Source organism: Bos taurus, chromosome X (assembly GCF_002263795.3).
Source record: "Bos taurus isolate L1 Dominette 01449 registration number 42190680 breed Hereford chromosome X, ARS-UCD2.0, whole genome shotgun sequence".
In the NCBI taxonomy this organism is placed as follows: Eukaryota; Metazoa; Chordata; class Mammalia; order Artiodactyla; family Bovidae; genus Bos; species Bos taurus.
Window position 1 is genome coordinate 33,011,199 of NC_037357.1, and position 15,482 is coordinate 33,026,680.

The window sequence follows — 15,482 nt, forward strand, 5'->3', positions numbered from 1 at the left end:
GGTAAAGGACATGGAAGCCTGGTGTGCTGCAGTCCAAACAACAACAAGGCCTAAGAGGAGGCTTGGGAGGTAGCTCTGAAGGAGATCCCAGAAATCCAACAAGGGGTTGATGCCTCGGGTGGCAGGGGCCTCTGTCTCTTCTTGGGGACCTGGAAGCATCTCTGAGTGAGGACAAAGGGCAAGAACTCAGTCTGTGGGCAGCACAAGAGGGGACCTGTGACCAAGAGAAAGATGGAGGATCTTGGTTCAAACATGGAAATTGTGGAAAATCAAAACTGGAGACACCACTGTTTTTCACCACTGACTTTCCCAAAATGAGACTACAAAGCAAATTTCAGTGTGATCCCTTTAGATTGAGATGCTGTGCACACATGGCAGTGAAAGCCCTGAACAGCTTGTTGACCTTCCATGCTTGGTGACCATGGTGGATGGATGTGGCTTGAGTGAGAAATAGCCAAGCTGAGAAAGCTGCTCTGTGCAGTATCTGCCTGATGGGAAGTCCTCAGAAGGGTTCTCACTGTTCCACTGTTAGCACACTCAGTCTCCAGCCTGTTGGAGGAAGAGGAGTTGTCCAGGGCCTCCGAAAGTTCCAGAGAAACCAGGAAACCCATACTCTCCACCATGCGCCTAGGCACAGTGAGCCTCAGTCCTTGGAGAAAATAGCTTCTTTCAGGTACTTGAGCTCTTTTGAGTTAAGTGTGTAGTGTTGCTGAGTCCTTTGCCCATATGCTAGGATGCAAACCCCAGACGTAGCAAGAGTGAAATGGGTTTTTTGTTTACTGCAAACAAATTTGAAAATAAATTGAAAATGGTTCTTCCAAACCATTTCACAGTGGCTGGGATGCTGGTGCTTTGTTTTTTCCCTTCACCAATAACAGCACAGAGGTCTCCTCCTTGGTGAGAATTTGATCTCCATTCAGAGGAGCATCAGCCCCAGTAATGGCTTAGCTCTCACTTTCCTGTGTCTCGTGTTTTGGGTGCTTCTCACTCTGGGAGGCAAGCTCATGAGAAACTGTCCTCAGCCTCTTGGGGGTGGGGCTGGGCTGGCTCAGTCCTGCCCACTGCTGACCAATTCCAGCCATTTGGTCCAGCACTGTATGCATGTGGCCCCTCCAACAAGCTTTCAAACCAGACCAGTGAGTGTAACTTCAAGGTGGCAAAGGGAGGGCTCTGGAAGGAGGACTGATGGGGCATCTTGGGTGCCATCCCAGCTGTGGTTTGTCTTCACATCTAGCTAAGATGCCATGACCTGGCAACATCTTCAGACCACAAACATCCACTTGGGCACATTCCTGGGGTGGACCCAGGTCCCAGCAGGGTCTGTGGCGGCAAAAGGCACAAGTCCCTGACTGATGTGAACATTAACTTTGGAATCTTCTCCAGAGCCAGGGAGCTCTGGCTGAAGGCAAGTCTGGGCAAGAAGCAGCTGTGACCAAGATGGACAGGGATCTATCTCCCAGGTACAGATTGCAGCACAAGACTGAGAGAGACATGCTCATTTTCCCGATATCTAGTACTCTTTGCTAGTTAACCTTGACGTTGACCAGGGACTTCCCAGGTGGTGCTAGTGGTAAAGAACCCACGTGCCAATGCATGAGATGCAAGAGACACAGGTTTAATTCCTGAGTGGGAAAGATACCCTGGAAGAGGACATGGCAACCCACTCCAATATTCTTGCCTGGAGAATCCCATGGACAGAGGAGCCTGGCAGGCTACAGTCCATGGGGCGGTACACAGTTGGACAAGACTGAGCGCACATGCATTCACATTGACTAGAGTCTGAGCTTTGAGCACAGCCAGATGGAATCTTCTTGTCTTCAGAGTACCATAGTGGGTTCTCATCTCAGGAGCTCCTTTGATGACTCATTTTCAATGCAGGTGCTTCTACTTTCCAGCAGGCTCCATCACAGTCTGGCCGTTTTTCTAACAAGCCACCAAGTACCCCTGCCCAGAGCCACACACAGGCAGGATATAACTCCCTAACACTGGGCCTATTTGAATGACCTCTGGGTAGACTCCCGCCCAGCTGGAGCCGACCCTATTTAAAAGGACTTAGCTTATTTGTTGGGGCTTGGCTCTGATTGAACACATGTGTTTTGCATGAGATTTTATTTAAATTTAAATTTCATTTGTAATGTCTCAGAGGTAAGGCTTTCCCAGCTAAGGAGATAAACAAGGTGGTTCTTACCCCATGTAAGGAATGGAATTGAGGCTTTGAGTGTTGCTGACTTGGGTAGGTTGTTTGTTTGTTGACGGTGGCTGTCTGTGGATGGTTCATTTGTTTTGTTTTAATCTATTTTCCTTAGCAGACTGGGGAAAGGTTACTTTTTTTTTATTTTACAATTGTTTTTTTTAAAGAACAAATTACTTTGGCCATCATTCTGTGCCCTGTTTCTACTTGGTTGCCATGACAGCAGCTGGGATTCTTGAAGGGCCATTCAGGAACAGGGGGATCCAGAGACCAAGTGATCCCAAAGAATCCTTCCAGCTCTGATGTTTCCGGACTGTATGAAGCAAAGGTCAGTATGTGGGAGAAACTGTTTGCAAATCATATATTTGATAGGGACTTATATCTAGAATATATTTTAAAAATCAACAATAAAAAGGTAAATGAGCCAATTAAAAACAGACAAAAAAGATCTGAACAGACATCTCTCCAAACACAATACACACGTGGCCAATGAGCACATGAAAACATGTTCCACACCGTTAGTCATTACGAAAATGCAACTGCAGATCAAAATCACAATGAGAGAATACTTCACATCTACCATGAAGGCTATAATTTTTTAAAAGGAAAACACAAATAAGTGGTATGAGAATGTGGAGAACTGGACCCGCCCGCCCCCCCGCCCCTGGAAACACCACTGGTGGGAATGTGAAATGGTGCAGCCACTGTGGAAAAGAGTTTAGCAGTTCCTCTAAAAGTTAAACATACAGCTACCATATGACACAGAAATTCCACTCCTCAGTGCATAACCCAAATAACTGCAAACCCACGGAACCAAGGGGGCCTGACTATATCTGTGAATTATTTCTTAGGGTGACAGATACGCTGAAATCAGATAATAGTGATGACTGCACAACCATGAGAATACATGGAAAACTGTACAATTTAAAAGGGTGAATTTTATCATATGTGAATTATATCAATTTTTTGAATTGCAATAAACAAAGTAAAACAAATCAGTTAGGGGTGTGCACTGCCTATCAGAAATGCGGGTTTTGGTATTAACTTTGGTGAGATCTGGAATCGGTACCATTTGGCATCTATCCTTTTCTAGCTTCTGAAGCTACCTAACTTCATGGTTAAGAATACATGTCCTGGAGCTAAACAGTCTGTGGTTGGAATTCCAGCATCCCACTTTATGGCTGTGTGATTTGGGCATGTCACCTAACCTCTCTGAGCCACCACCACCTCTTGTGTTAAATCAGGGTAATCCTGGCATCTATCACCCCGGTGTTGTTGCAAGGATTAAATATATATAAAAACCCTTGACCCGGGGCCTCCTGTATAATTAACACTTAAGAAATGATCACCTCTAGATCACTGGGTTCTGGGGGTGGGGTACTACAGCAGGCAGTAAACCAGAGCCCTTCATTTAGGGGGTTCTGGTCCTTTCTCTGTCACTTACTTTCTTTGACCTTGGGCAATCACCTCTCCTCACTGAAGATCCTCAGTTTCTTCATTTGTAAAAATCGATTAACTCCTCCCACTTTCCTACCTATGATCAGCTTGCCTCTGGAGCCTTTTTAATGAGGAGAAAGAGTCTGTCTGCTTTGGGGTGAGGGGGTTGCTATTTCCACTTGCCTCAGATCACACCTCCTAGGCCAGCAACTGCCCTCTGTTGTAGCTCCACTCTGGTCCAGTGGAGCCTGGCAGGGCCCACCCACCCCAGAGAGGCCGCTGCCCCATGGTGTGGACCAGGGTCCCTGTCCTAACTCTGCCACAGACCCGTGCAGCCAGAGAGGAACCTGGGCTGCCCACTGTCTGGTGCTCTTCAAGCTTAGCCTTCAGGAGCCTATCTCTGGTGCTGCCCCCGTATCTGCCGCCTCCCCAGCCTTGGATTTCTGCTGGCCAGTTTTGTTGTTTGTTTTGATCCCCAGTCTATGCTGTTGAGCCCACTTGTCCAGCTCTCATGTACAGCTCTCACCATTTCACCCAGCTCCCGACAAGCATTGAAACCTCTACGCCACCATCAAAGAGTGCTTTCTGGCCCGAATCAAAGTGCTTTCAGAAAACAGTGGTTCCTGGCTGAAGCAAGTGTGAATGTGTGGGTTGACCTAAATGTCACTGAATTTGCCAGTCTCCCTTCTTTCCTACAAGCCAATCCAAGTAGGGCTCTTGCTTTAAAACTGTTTATTGTGGTAAAATTATGTAACATAACATTTAACATTTTAACCATTGTCCAGCCATAACCACCATCCATGTCCAGAACTCTTTTCATCTTGCACAACAAAATTGTCCCCATGAAATGTTAACTCCCCTTTCTCCCTCCCCTAGTCCCTGGCAATTACCATGCTAGTTTCTGTCTTTATGATTTTGGCTAATCTGGCTTAGCTGGTAAAGAATCCACCTGCAATTCAGGAGACCTGGGTTCAGTCCCTGGGTTGGGAAGAAGGGAAAGGCTACCCACTCCAATATTCTGGCCTGGAGAATTGCATGGACTGTATAGTCCATGCAGTCGCAGAGTCAGACACAACTGAGCGAACTTTCACTTTCAAGCACCTCCTAAAAGTGAAATTATACAGTCTTTGTCCTTTCGTGACTAGTTGATTTCACTTAACCAAATGTCTTTAAGGTTCCTCCATGTTATAGCAGGTGTCAGGATTTCTTTTTAAGGCTGAATAATATTCCACTGTATGGAAAGAGCAGATTTTGTTTATCCATTCATGTGTCAACAGATTTTTTTTTCCCCAGGAGGGACTCTTTTATATGAGGAGTCCAACAGTGGGAGGCCAGAGGGGTAGGCATAGGCAAGGGAAATGGCAGGAAATAGGGTGTCAGCCTACCCCAGGCCTCATCCTGTTTCCTTGATTCTTGGTCCCCTGGCTCTGGCTGAGGAGGATGGGATGCAAAGGAACCCTTGGGAGAGAAGGATACTGTGCTGAGAAGCAAGAGGCCTCTCCAACCTCTGCCCAGCTAGGCAGCAGTAACCAATGTGAGCATCCTTCTAGGATTGTTACTGTAAGAAGATTGCTGTCATCCTCCCTGTTCTGGAAATGATCCCACCAACACCAGTCCTTCAACCCTTGATCTGGAATCTTGCAGGAGAGTGGCCTTTATGCCAATCAGAAAGCAACTTGGTAGGACAGGAAGGCTTCTGTCTGTACCTGTCTACAAAAGGCTTTAATGCTTAGCATCTGCTGGGCTGATGCTGAGGCTAAAAAGATGAGAACAATGGTCCCCAGGTTGGTGCATGTTAAATACATTACAGACACTACACCATCTGAAATGAACTTTGAAAGGACCCCATTGGCCAAATCTGAAATATCCAGTTGAAGCTAGGATCTTGACTGCACACGTATTTGTGGAATCACAAAACATCCCCTCCCTTCTTGTATCCCTGTCCTTCTCTAGCACAAGACCCTGGACCCCATGTCCACATTCACAATTGATTTAACTTACATGCTTACTTAACTTATATGCAGAGTACATAATGCAAAATGACAGGCTGGATGAAGCACAAGCTGGAATCAAGATTGCCAGGAGAAATATCAACAACCTCAGATATGCAGATGACACCACCCTTATGGCAGAAAGCAAAGAAGAACTAAAGAGCCTCTTGATGAAAGTGAAAGAGGAGAGTAAAAAACTTGGCTTAAAGCTCAACATTCAGAAAACTAAGATCATGGCATGTGGTCCCATCACTTCATGGCAAATAGATGGGGAAACAATGGAAACAGTGACAGATTTTATTTTTTCGGGTTCCAAAATCACTGCAGATGGTGACTATAGCCATGAAATTAAAAGATGCTTGCTCCTTGGAAGAAAAGCTATGACTAACATAGACAGCATTTTAAAAAGCAGACATTAATTTGTTGACAAAGGTCCATCTAATCAAAGCTATGGCTTTTCCAGTAGTCATGTATGGATGTGAGAGTTGGACTACAAAGAAAGCTGAGTGCCAAAGAATTGATGCTTTTGAACTGTGGTGTTGGAGAAGACTCTTTAGAGTCCCTTGGACTGCAAGGAGGTCAAACCAGTCAATCCTAAAGGAAATCAGTCCTGAGTATTCATTGGAAGGACTGATGCTGAAGCTGAGGCTCTGGTACTTTGGCCACCTGATGGAAAGAACTGACTCATTTGAAAAGACCCTGATGCTGGGAAAGATTGAAGGCAGGAGAAGAAGGGGACAACAGAGGATGAGCTGATTGGATGGCATCACTAACTCGATGGACATGAGTTTGAATAAACTCTGGGACTTGGTCATGGACAGAGAATCCTGGTGTGCTGCAGTCCATCGGGTCACAAAGAGTCAAACACGACTGAGTGACTAAACTGAACTGAACTGAAACACTGGCTGATTACTCCCCAACTAAAGGAGGATGCTGTCAGGGAATCTGTCCCCTGTCCTAGGGCCCCCTTCCCTGGATTCCAGACAGATGGGGAAATTATGGCCCAAAGGTCCCAGAGGTACTGCCCATGTTTCACATTATGACCCCTTGGGGAATTTCAGTTGGTCTGGGAAGCCTTTCCATCATGGAACGTGAAAGGCACAAGCATTCTGTTTGATGGGCCCAGCTCTAGACACAGGCTGCTGACTTTCTGAGGAAACTGTCCATGCAGAGAGCTCTCTCAGCTCTCAGAGGCCCCACCCATGGTTCTTCAAGTAAATCACACTTGAAGAAGAGGGTTTAAGACACAAACTTGACCAGTTGAGACTGGGTTGGGCCTCTGGGTAAAAAAAAAAAATATGGTGCTCTTCTTCAGAGATAAGGTTTAATGGACATGCCCATCCGCTGCTCCCAGGGCTCACCATCCAGAGGGCTCAGGCTCCTCCAAAGAAGAACTAGAAGGGCGTGGGGCCAGGTCTCAGAACGTGCTGCACAAGGAGTGGGCCATGGAATTCAGTGACGTTTCCAGAGATCCTCCTGCAGGCCCAGCACCACAATGGAATTGTGGGAGGCAAGTTCACTGTGATGACTTGGGTGGAGATTGGGAAATATACTGGGGTGGGGGGATGAGGAGGGAGGCCAGTACCCAGGGCTCTAACTGGCCAGAGACTCTGAAGAGGGCCCCAACCAACCCAAATAAGGGGTTGGGAGGCCAGGCCAGCCTCATTTATTTTTCCTGGCCTGGTGCCAGCCCAGGGACAGGGAGGGGTGGCGTGACTGTGGCCTCACCTCTTCTCTTCCCACCTCTTGTTTAGGATCCTTTCTTTCAGAGCCTGAGAAGGGAAGGCATTCAACAGCAAGTCTGCCACGTGGCATCCCCTGACCACTCTCCAGAGAGGTTGTGGGGTGAGGGAAGAGGAAACATTTGTAATGGCCCCACAGAGTCTTTTAAGAAAATTTTTAAAACTTTTGAGAAGTGCTTCCCCTATGGCTCAGCAGGTAAAAATCCGCCTGCAATGCAGGAGACACAGGAGCCTCAAGTTTGATCCCTGGCTAGGGAAGATCCCCTGTGGTAGGAAATGCAACCCACTCTAGTATCCTATGGACAGACAAACCTAGCAGGCTACAGACCAGGCGGTCGCAAAGAGTCAGACATGACTGAGCACAGCATTAACATTAGCTTTGAGAAGTGCTGGGGAAGGAGCTAGTGGTTCAATGGGCCAGGCAGGTAAACGTGTGTATGTGTGTTATCATTCAGTCATGAGACCCTATGGACTGTAGCCCACCAGGCTTCTCCATCCATGGAATTCTCCAGGGAAGAATACTGGAGTGGGTAGCCATTTCCTTCTTCAGGATATCTTCCTGATGCAGGGATCGAACCTGGGTCCCCGCATTGCAGGCAGATCCTTTACCATCTGAGCCACGAGGAAGGCTTAGGCAGGTAAGGAGAGCCCTAAAAGAAGTTAAAAACACCCTGTTAGGTGAAAATGTAAATACAAGCTTCTGCCTGAATAAAGCACTCAATGAAATGAATAATTTAGTCCAGCCGTGCCTTTTGTTTTGCTCCTAAGTGGGAAGACCCTGTCAGCTCTTCACCAATGACCCCCAGTGACTTCCTCTGAGGCCAGGACATGCCCCAAATGGTGCACTCAGCTCCTACCCGAGCTTACTACATTCCCAATTAACACTTTTCAACATGAAATTTAGGCTGCCTTTTCCCCCCTTCTTCCTAATGAGGTTTCTTCTTCCTGACTGCCTTGCTACAACACTTGATGCCATCTGAGTGTGTTCATATGGTGCTCGAGTGCGTTATCTGACCTTGATTGGTGTTTGGGGAGCCGGTTAAATAGATTACATGGGGGTTACCTTGGCAACTGTCTTCGCTGATTTAGCAATGCGGTTCATTCTTGGACACAGGACTCTCGGCAACTCTGTGATCCCACCGCTGTGCGTTAATCATTAACACCAAGTTGGACATCGCCTCTGCCAAGCAGCAGCCAGGAGGAGGCTGGGGAAGGGCTGGACAGTCTTTTTAGCTATGACTGAGATGGTCACCCTTGGGAGCCCTAAATATGATGCCACAGGGTGGCCAGGAACCATCCTGGGATCTGTGTGTCCCTTGGCCCACAGTCCTCAAGGGAGTTGAGAAAGATCACATGGTTTGGTCCGTTGGGCCATAGATGGGCTTGTTAATGGAGATGCTGCCCATACAAACTTCCTCTTGAAGCTGTCAGGGCAGCTGTGCTGGTGGCAACCTGTAGGCAGTTGTCCCCTCCACTGGCCCCAGGGGACAGCAGGGACACAGAGACAGGCTCTGTGGTGTGCAGGCTCTGGTCCCAATCTGCCACCTCATTCATCGTGTGACTTTGGGCAAGTCTCACTGCCTGCCTCCCTCCTAGCACTGGTGAGGACACAGAGAACGCCTGGCATGCAACCAATGCTAGTGATGATTATTACCTGGCTCTGTGGCTAGCAGAGTGGGTGCCTAGTCATTGTATGTTGAAATCATTTTAATTATTTAAACTGAAGCCAAAACTCACTGTGTGCCAAAATAATTCTTATCTATTTGATGGATGCGGCTGAGGTCTGAGTGGCTAACTGGTCCAGGCCGCACAGCAGGTAACAAACAGAGCAAGGATCAGAACTCAGTACAAACTGATTGCCATCTTGGGCTCTGGACTGGTGTCTGCCTGAGAGCAGACAGGTGGCAGGGCCAGAGGTACCCACTGCTCCCCTGTCATGTGGGTCAGGGAAGTGGGCTCTCCCTGAGCTGGTGGTTTGAGGCTGGGGCAGAAAGCAACCAGAGAATTAGCCCACCAGGCCCATAGCCTATTTAAGCTGGTAAATGTCAGATGACAATGGACCACACCACAAAGCCAGCTCACTGGCTCTAGGGGACCACTGCTTGTCTACTAAGCGGAGACAGGAAAGCAAGAGGATTCTGTCTAAAAAACTAAGAAATTCACACACCCAAGAAGCACTTCCTGGTTTGCAAAGCATGTTCATGTCCACCTTTTCCTTAGCTGATGCAACAACCTGGGGCAGAAATGGAGCAGAGAATAGTTTTTCTATTTCATTGCTGAAGAAGCCGAGGGCAAGAGAAGTTACCTCCTCGACTCTGGACTTCCTGTACATGCACTCATGTTTCATTCTGAAGAGCTGATGCCTCAGTATTTTGTGAAGCTGAAAACAGGCCTCAAAGAGAACAAAGAGCCAGACGAGTAGTCCTTCAAGTTTTGGAGTTTGTGACTATCCAAGCTGGGATCACCCTTGGAGCTCCCATCTAAGCCCCCAAGTTCTCTTCCTTGTTTACCGGTTTTCCAATCCATGTGGAACAGGAAAAGAGCATGAGTTACATTTTTATTTATTTATTTATTTGGGGGTCAGCACTTATGTGTGAACCGTGTGTGTGTGTGTTAGCTGCTCAGTAGTGTCCAACTCTTTGCAACCCCATGGACTATTAGACTATAGTCTGCCAGGCTCCTCTGTCCATGGGATTCTCCAGGCAAGAATACTGGAGCGGGTGCCCCAGGGATACCCAAGTGGTTCTGTTGATTTACTGCTGAGATCAAATAACCCAAAGAGAATTTCCACTCCCACCACTTGCCACACCAAGTCTTAAAGTATGAGCTGGAGCAAAGGAGGGTAGTGTGACAAGGGATGTCATTTCACCTCCACAGTATTCTTTTGCATATTGTAGAAACATCTGTCTTGGTCTTTTAACCTGGCTTAGATCATCATGGAAAAGGAGAAACAGTTCAGCACCAATCCCAAGGAGGAAGATTCAAGGACATGACAATTCCAAGCAGCAAAAGGCATCATTTAAGGAGACAGAGCTCAGCTAAAATAGGTAGATTATTCACCATGTATCGTCTCATTTGGATCAAAAAGTAAAATGAACTGAGGGGGTTGAAGGCTTTGGGAGTTAAAGGAGTTACAGAGGAGACAGTTTCTGCTGTTCACCCTTAGATAAATAGCTGCTGTTCTTACTTGTTAAAATGTAAAATTTCCAGATCTAAATGTCAGAGAATTCTAGGAAAAATTGTAAAACCATTATTTCATAAGCATGTAATTGTGCTATTACTGCTAAATGTGATGGCATTCTATAAATATCACAGTTCAGGCCTCATAGTCTATAAATAGACCCAGTTAATCACTGGAAATACATTTTATTTTTTGAATTATAATGGAGTCAATTACAGCCTCCATTTTCCAATGGCAGAGTCCACTCCCAGTTTTGGCGGTATCTTTCCCTCTGCTTGGGCTCCTCTGTGAGATATAATACTCTCCAGTGACTATTAGGACAAGGACAGTGGGAGGAGGGGCTCAGTTCCAAAGACCAGAGCCCCAGCCTAGAACCTCGAGAAGTGTTTAGACTATGCGGCTGAGGCCTGTTGCCCAGCACTGGGATAGGCGGGTGTTGGCATGGCTGAGTGCCCTGCTCAGGGTGCCATTGTTAGCTGTGTGTGGACAGCTGATTAGATAAGCATGGGATGCTGTGGACTCCGAAGTGGATGGGAGGGCAATCTGGAATGCCTTCTATTCATTGCCACGCAGGCTGGAGGGCTGACTCAGACAGCGGCTCCCAAGCCATTGAAACTGAGGGTCCTCAATGTGTGGTTGATGCTATCCCAGAATCCCCTGCTATAAACACCTCCCTGGGCCACAGACTTGGCTATTCTGTAGCTTCAACCATGGCCCTACATACACAGCGAAGACCAACACATGGGTCACCAGAGAAGAGCATGGATTCTCTCCTTCCCTTGAAATACACACATCAACACACACACACGTGCCATAATGCACACAGATCAAGAAGCTGGGCACCTTTGGGGATCTCAGGAATTCTGTGGCCAAAGAAAGTTATCAGCCACTTGTTTTCTGAGCCTCAGTTTCCCCATTTGTAAAACTGGAGGGCCATAGGTCTGCAGAGAGACAAAGAAGTAACTGAGACAGGAGATTTTCATTCCTTGGGCCATGACCTTGGGTAAGTTTTATTGTCTCTCTTGGGCTCAGTTTCCCCAACCAGGTTGGAGAAAGGAAGACGGAGGATTAAGGGGAGATTGGGCAATGTACTGTATTGATAAACTACGAATACTGAGAAAAAGTAAAGAATTAGAAAGAAAGGAACCTGATCATTCCAAGTGGTAACATAATTTGAGGACTAAACATAAAATTATGTCAGGAGTTTACTGGCAGCCAGAGTGAAAAAGGAAAACACAAAGAGAATTCCAGAACTTTCATTATCAGGAAAAAAGAAAGCATATTTTTTTCTCTTCAGTGGGGTGTCTTTTTCCCCAATAGCCCCAAGGTCAGAAGGAAAAGAATTTTTTTCAAACCTGGTATTTAAAGTAAAGATACTGAATGGAACGCTAGTCAAGTGTTTCATAACAAATTCAGATGACATTCAGGATGCTGCTTCAAAGACTTAGATTTTGCCCAGCTGAGGGCTCAGGATTCAAGCATAGCTTCATGGGTACAGTCCCAGTGGTGGCAGAGCTGGTGGACCCCCCAGGCTTTTTAATGCGGGGTCAAATGTGTTGAGATATGACTCTTTGCAAGGCACATCAAAGTAGGGTCATTATTTCCCTTTGACAAATGAATCCCCTTTCCTCTGGGTTGATAATTTGAAATGATTTGTTTCAATGGCTGGAATCAGTTTACATTCAAAGGGGGCAGCACCCAGCTAAGTCCTATGGGCTGAGATGGGAAGGAGACATGTGGTCACATCTCAAAGGGCTGTGCTCAAGGGGAGAGAGAAGACTTCTCCCGTAGAGCTGCAATGTGGTTTCTCAGTGTCACCAGCTTCTCACTACCCAATGCTGACCAAAGTCAGAGGGAAGAAGAAAGGCTACCAAGGTGTCAACAGTTCTCAGGATTCCACCCACATGAGGGTGAGTAAGGACTCAGCAGAGGCTCCCACCTCAGCGTGAACAGCAACTGGGTGTTCACTTGTGCATGGCTTCACTTGTGCACCTTCGGGGCTAGCTCCATCCTGCGGGCCATGAGAGTCAGCCTCTTCCACAGCACACTCACTGGGCCTGAGAATTCCAGCCTTCAGGGATCTGAATTTCATGTGTATCAATGCAGTCCCAAGCTCATTGGGTTGGGAGGCAGTGGGAACATCAGGCCATCAGTTTTCAGTCAAATGGGGTAGACAGCCATGGGAGTGGATTATCCCACCAAGGTAGTAGGCAACAGAGAAGAATCTTAAAGCAAAAGACTGGGAATCCAATGACAAGCAAGGCTTAGTGGCCCATGAGGGCCAGGTTGGTGCAGAGCCAGATCATGCAAGGCCTTGCAGGCCATTCTAAGAGACTTGAAATTTACCTTGAGGACAATGGGAACCCAAGGAAAGGTTTGGAGCAGACAAAGGCCAGAGAGAGTTCAAAGCTGAGGTCAAGGAACCCACCAAAATCACACAACTAGTCAGGACAGGGGAAGGGATGGTGGGGCCAGGGCTCACCTCCATGTCATCAGATGTCCCATCTGGGTCTCCAGGCCACTTTGCCCTGATCCTCAATGTCAGCCCCTTCCTCACTGGGTATGCCAGTGCTAGCGAACTCAGAAACATTGGGCAGAAATTATTCAGAAGCTATTTAGAAAATAACAGTCTTAAAGGCAAGGAGTGAGGCACACCTATTACTGACAATGGCCTCTCTCCTGGTCCCCCACCCCTTGGCTCCCCACCCCCAGTCTGCCCACTCCTCCGTGCCTCGCACATGGAGGGCAATGCTGAGGCTGAGGGTCTGTTTGCTCTCATCTGACCTGATGCGCTTTTCAGTCAGAAAATATGAGTGTCCCCGGAGGCCCAGCTGGTTCTTTGTTCTCTTTGTTTGGAAATTAGTTTAGAGATATCAGCTAGCAGATTAAAAAGCACATATCAGGTCTGCTAAAATCTCTTCTCTTCCAGATTTCATTTCTGCTCCTTCAGGAAATTTCGGCATTCTTTTAGAATGATGGATTTTCTTCCTGTTCAACTCTGGGAGAAGATGGTTCTTCTTACAGATGCATCTGGTGAGACTCTGTGCTGGGGGGGGGGCACTGAGAGGCTGTGGCAGGACTTACCTTGCCTTCCAGGTCTGGGCCCCTACAGGCCTTATCTTGGAGGGGCCACAGCCCCTCCCAGCCCCCACCTCCCATCTCAGTTTGCTCTGCTTCTCTGTCACCTCCCATCCTCCCAAGCAGTACCTACCCCTACCAGTCCTCCAAGTCTCAGTGTTTTACCCTGGAGGATCTGGGAGGAATCTGTCCAGATTCCCAGATTCTGCTGGGTTCACCATCCACAGCACCTGAAGTGGGAAAGGATGGGCAGGAAGCAGGCTGCTTGTTGATGCCTTTGACCAACCTTACTTCATGGTGGCCCTAGCACACACTGGAGTGTCCCCGCGGGCTGATTTTCTGGGGATGGTGGTAGAACAAGGCCTCGCTGACCACAGCTGTTTCTCCCATTAGCCTCTCTTGCTACCAAAAGCACCTTCGCTGAGGTACGGAGTTCATAGTGGAAGGGCACCAATGCCTTAGAGTTTTCGGTCGTTTGTGAGAACCACAGGCAAAGGGCACAATGATTGACCAAGTAAGATGCTGAGCTGTAATTCACACCAAGATCTGTCTGGTACCCCAAAACAGGACCTGCTCCATAACTGGGCACCTGTGACCACTGCCCGGGTGCCAGGGTCTGTCTGCAGACTGCGTTTGCCTTCTGAACACTCAGCAGTAAGGAGCTTCCTTGTGCTGAGGAACAGAAAGGAGCTGCAGGCGAGGCAGGAATCACCCAGGAGACCAGCAAGTATGGCATCGAACAGCTCAGGAGGCAGTGGGGAGAACGGGTGCCCAAGGTGGTAAGTGCACCAGGGAGGGTATCACTGGGCACTGGTTGTTTCTTCCAAGGAGAGTTGGAGGAGAGAAGAGCAGAAGCTGGGAATCTTGAGGGCCAGAGAGGCAAGGCGCCCATTGGAGAGCCAGTCAGAGATGGGTGGGAAATCCTATTGGGTGGGCATGGAAGACCCAAGTAAGGGGCTCAGTTTCACCCAGTCCCCTCCTTCCTTCCCACTGAGCAGCTTAGCTTCCTCGTCTGTGGAGTGGGCCTGGAAACCCTGCCTGGCAGGCTGTGGGGACGACTTAAATTCCAGAGAAATATGCTGTCCGGGTGGGGGAAGATGCACAATGCCAGTCTGAAGGGCAATTAGCTGATCTAGTCACTCAGTGAGTCTATTTTGAGCCCCTGCTACATACACTAGGCGGAGCTTTCGGCAGACTGAATCCATCCAGCCTCACGCCCTGCATTCTCTGCCTATGGTCAGAGAGAGAGAAGATTCTAGGCACAACTGAGAGCAGCTCATTCATTCTTTCTGGATTGAAAAGAAGCCTTTGTCTGGGACAGGGACTTTGGGGGCTCTGGAGGCTCTTTCTCCCTCTCCCTTGGAGGGACAGCATGTAATGGATTGGGGTTGAAGTGGTGCAGAGGCCAGGCCAGCTTGTGGGTGGGTTCTGAGTCGAGTAACCATGATACACAACCTCCCAGCTGACTCCTCTCTAGGGAACTGTACCTTTCCCTATGTTTGGACCTGCTCTTTCATTAATCTGAAATTGTCAGATCTAGTCAGAACTTTAATATTATGTATTCGGGAACTACATTCTTCAGCCTAAACAAAATTGTACTTCTCTGAAGCCAAAAGAGAGGCAAAAAGAGAGGTATGCGGCTGCACACAGGACCATCTTGACCTTGCATCTGACCAGAACACGTTGTCCTTGCTTCCCATTGTCCAACTGCGCTCAGCCCAAGCACCTATGCCTGGCTCTCAAGGCCCTCTGTGACTTGACCCCACCCACTTCTCCAGCTACCCTTCTCCATCTTTTCATGGCCCAAGGTGGTATCCATTTGGCGAGCTCTCCCTGTGCTTTCCAGTGTCTCTGATTTGACT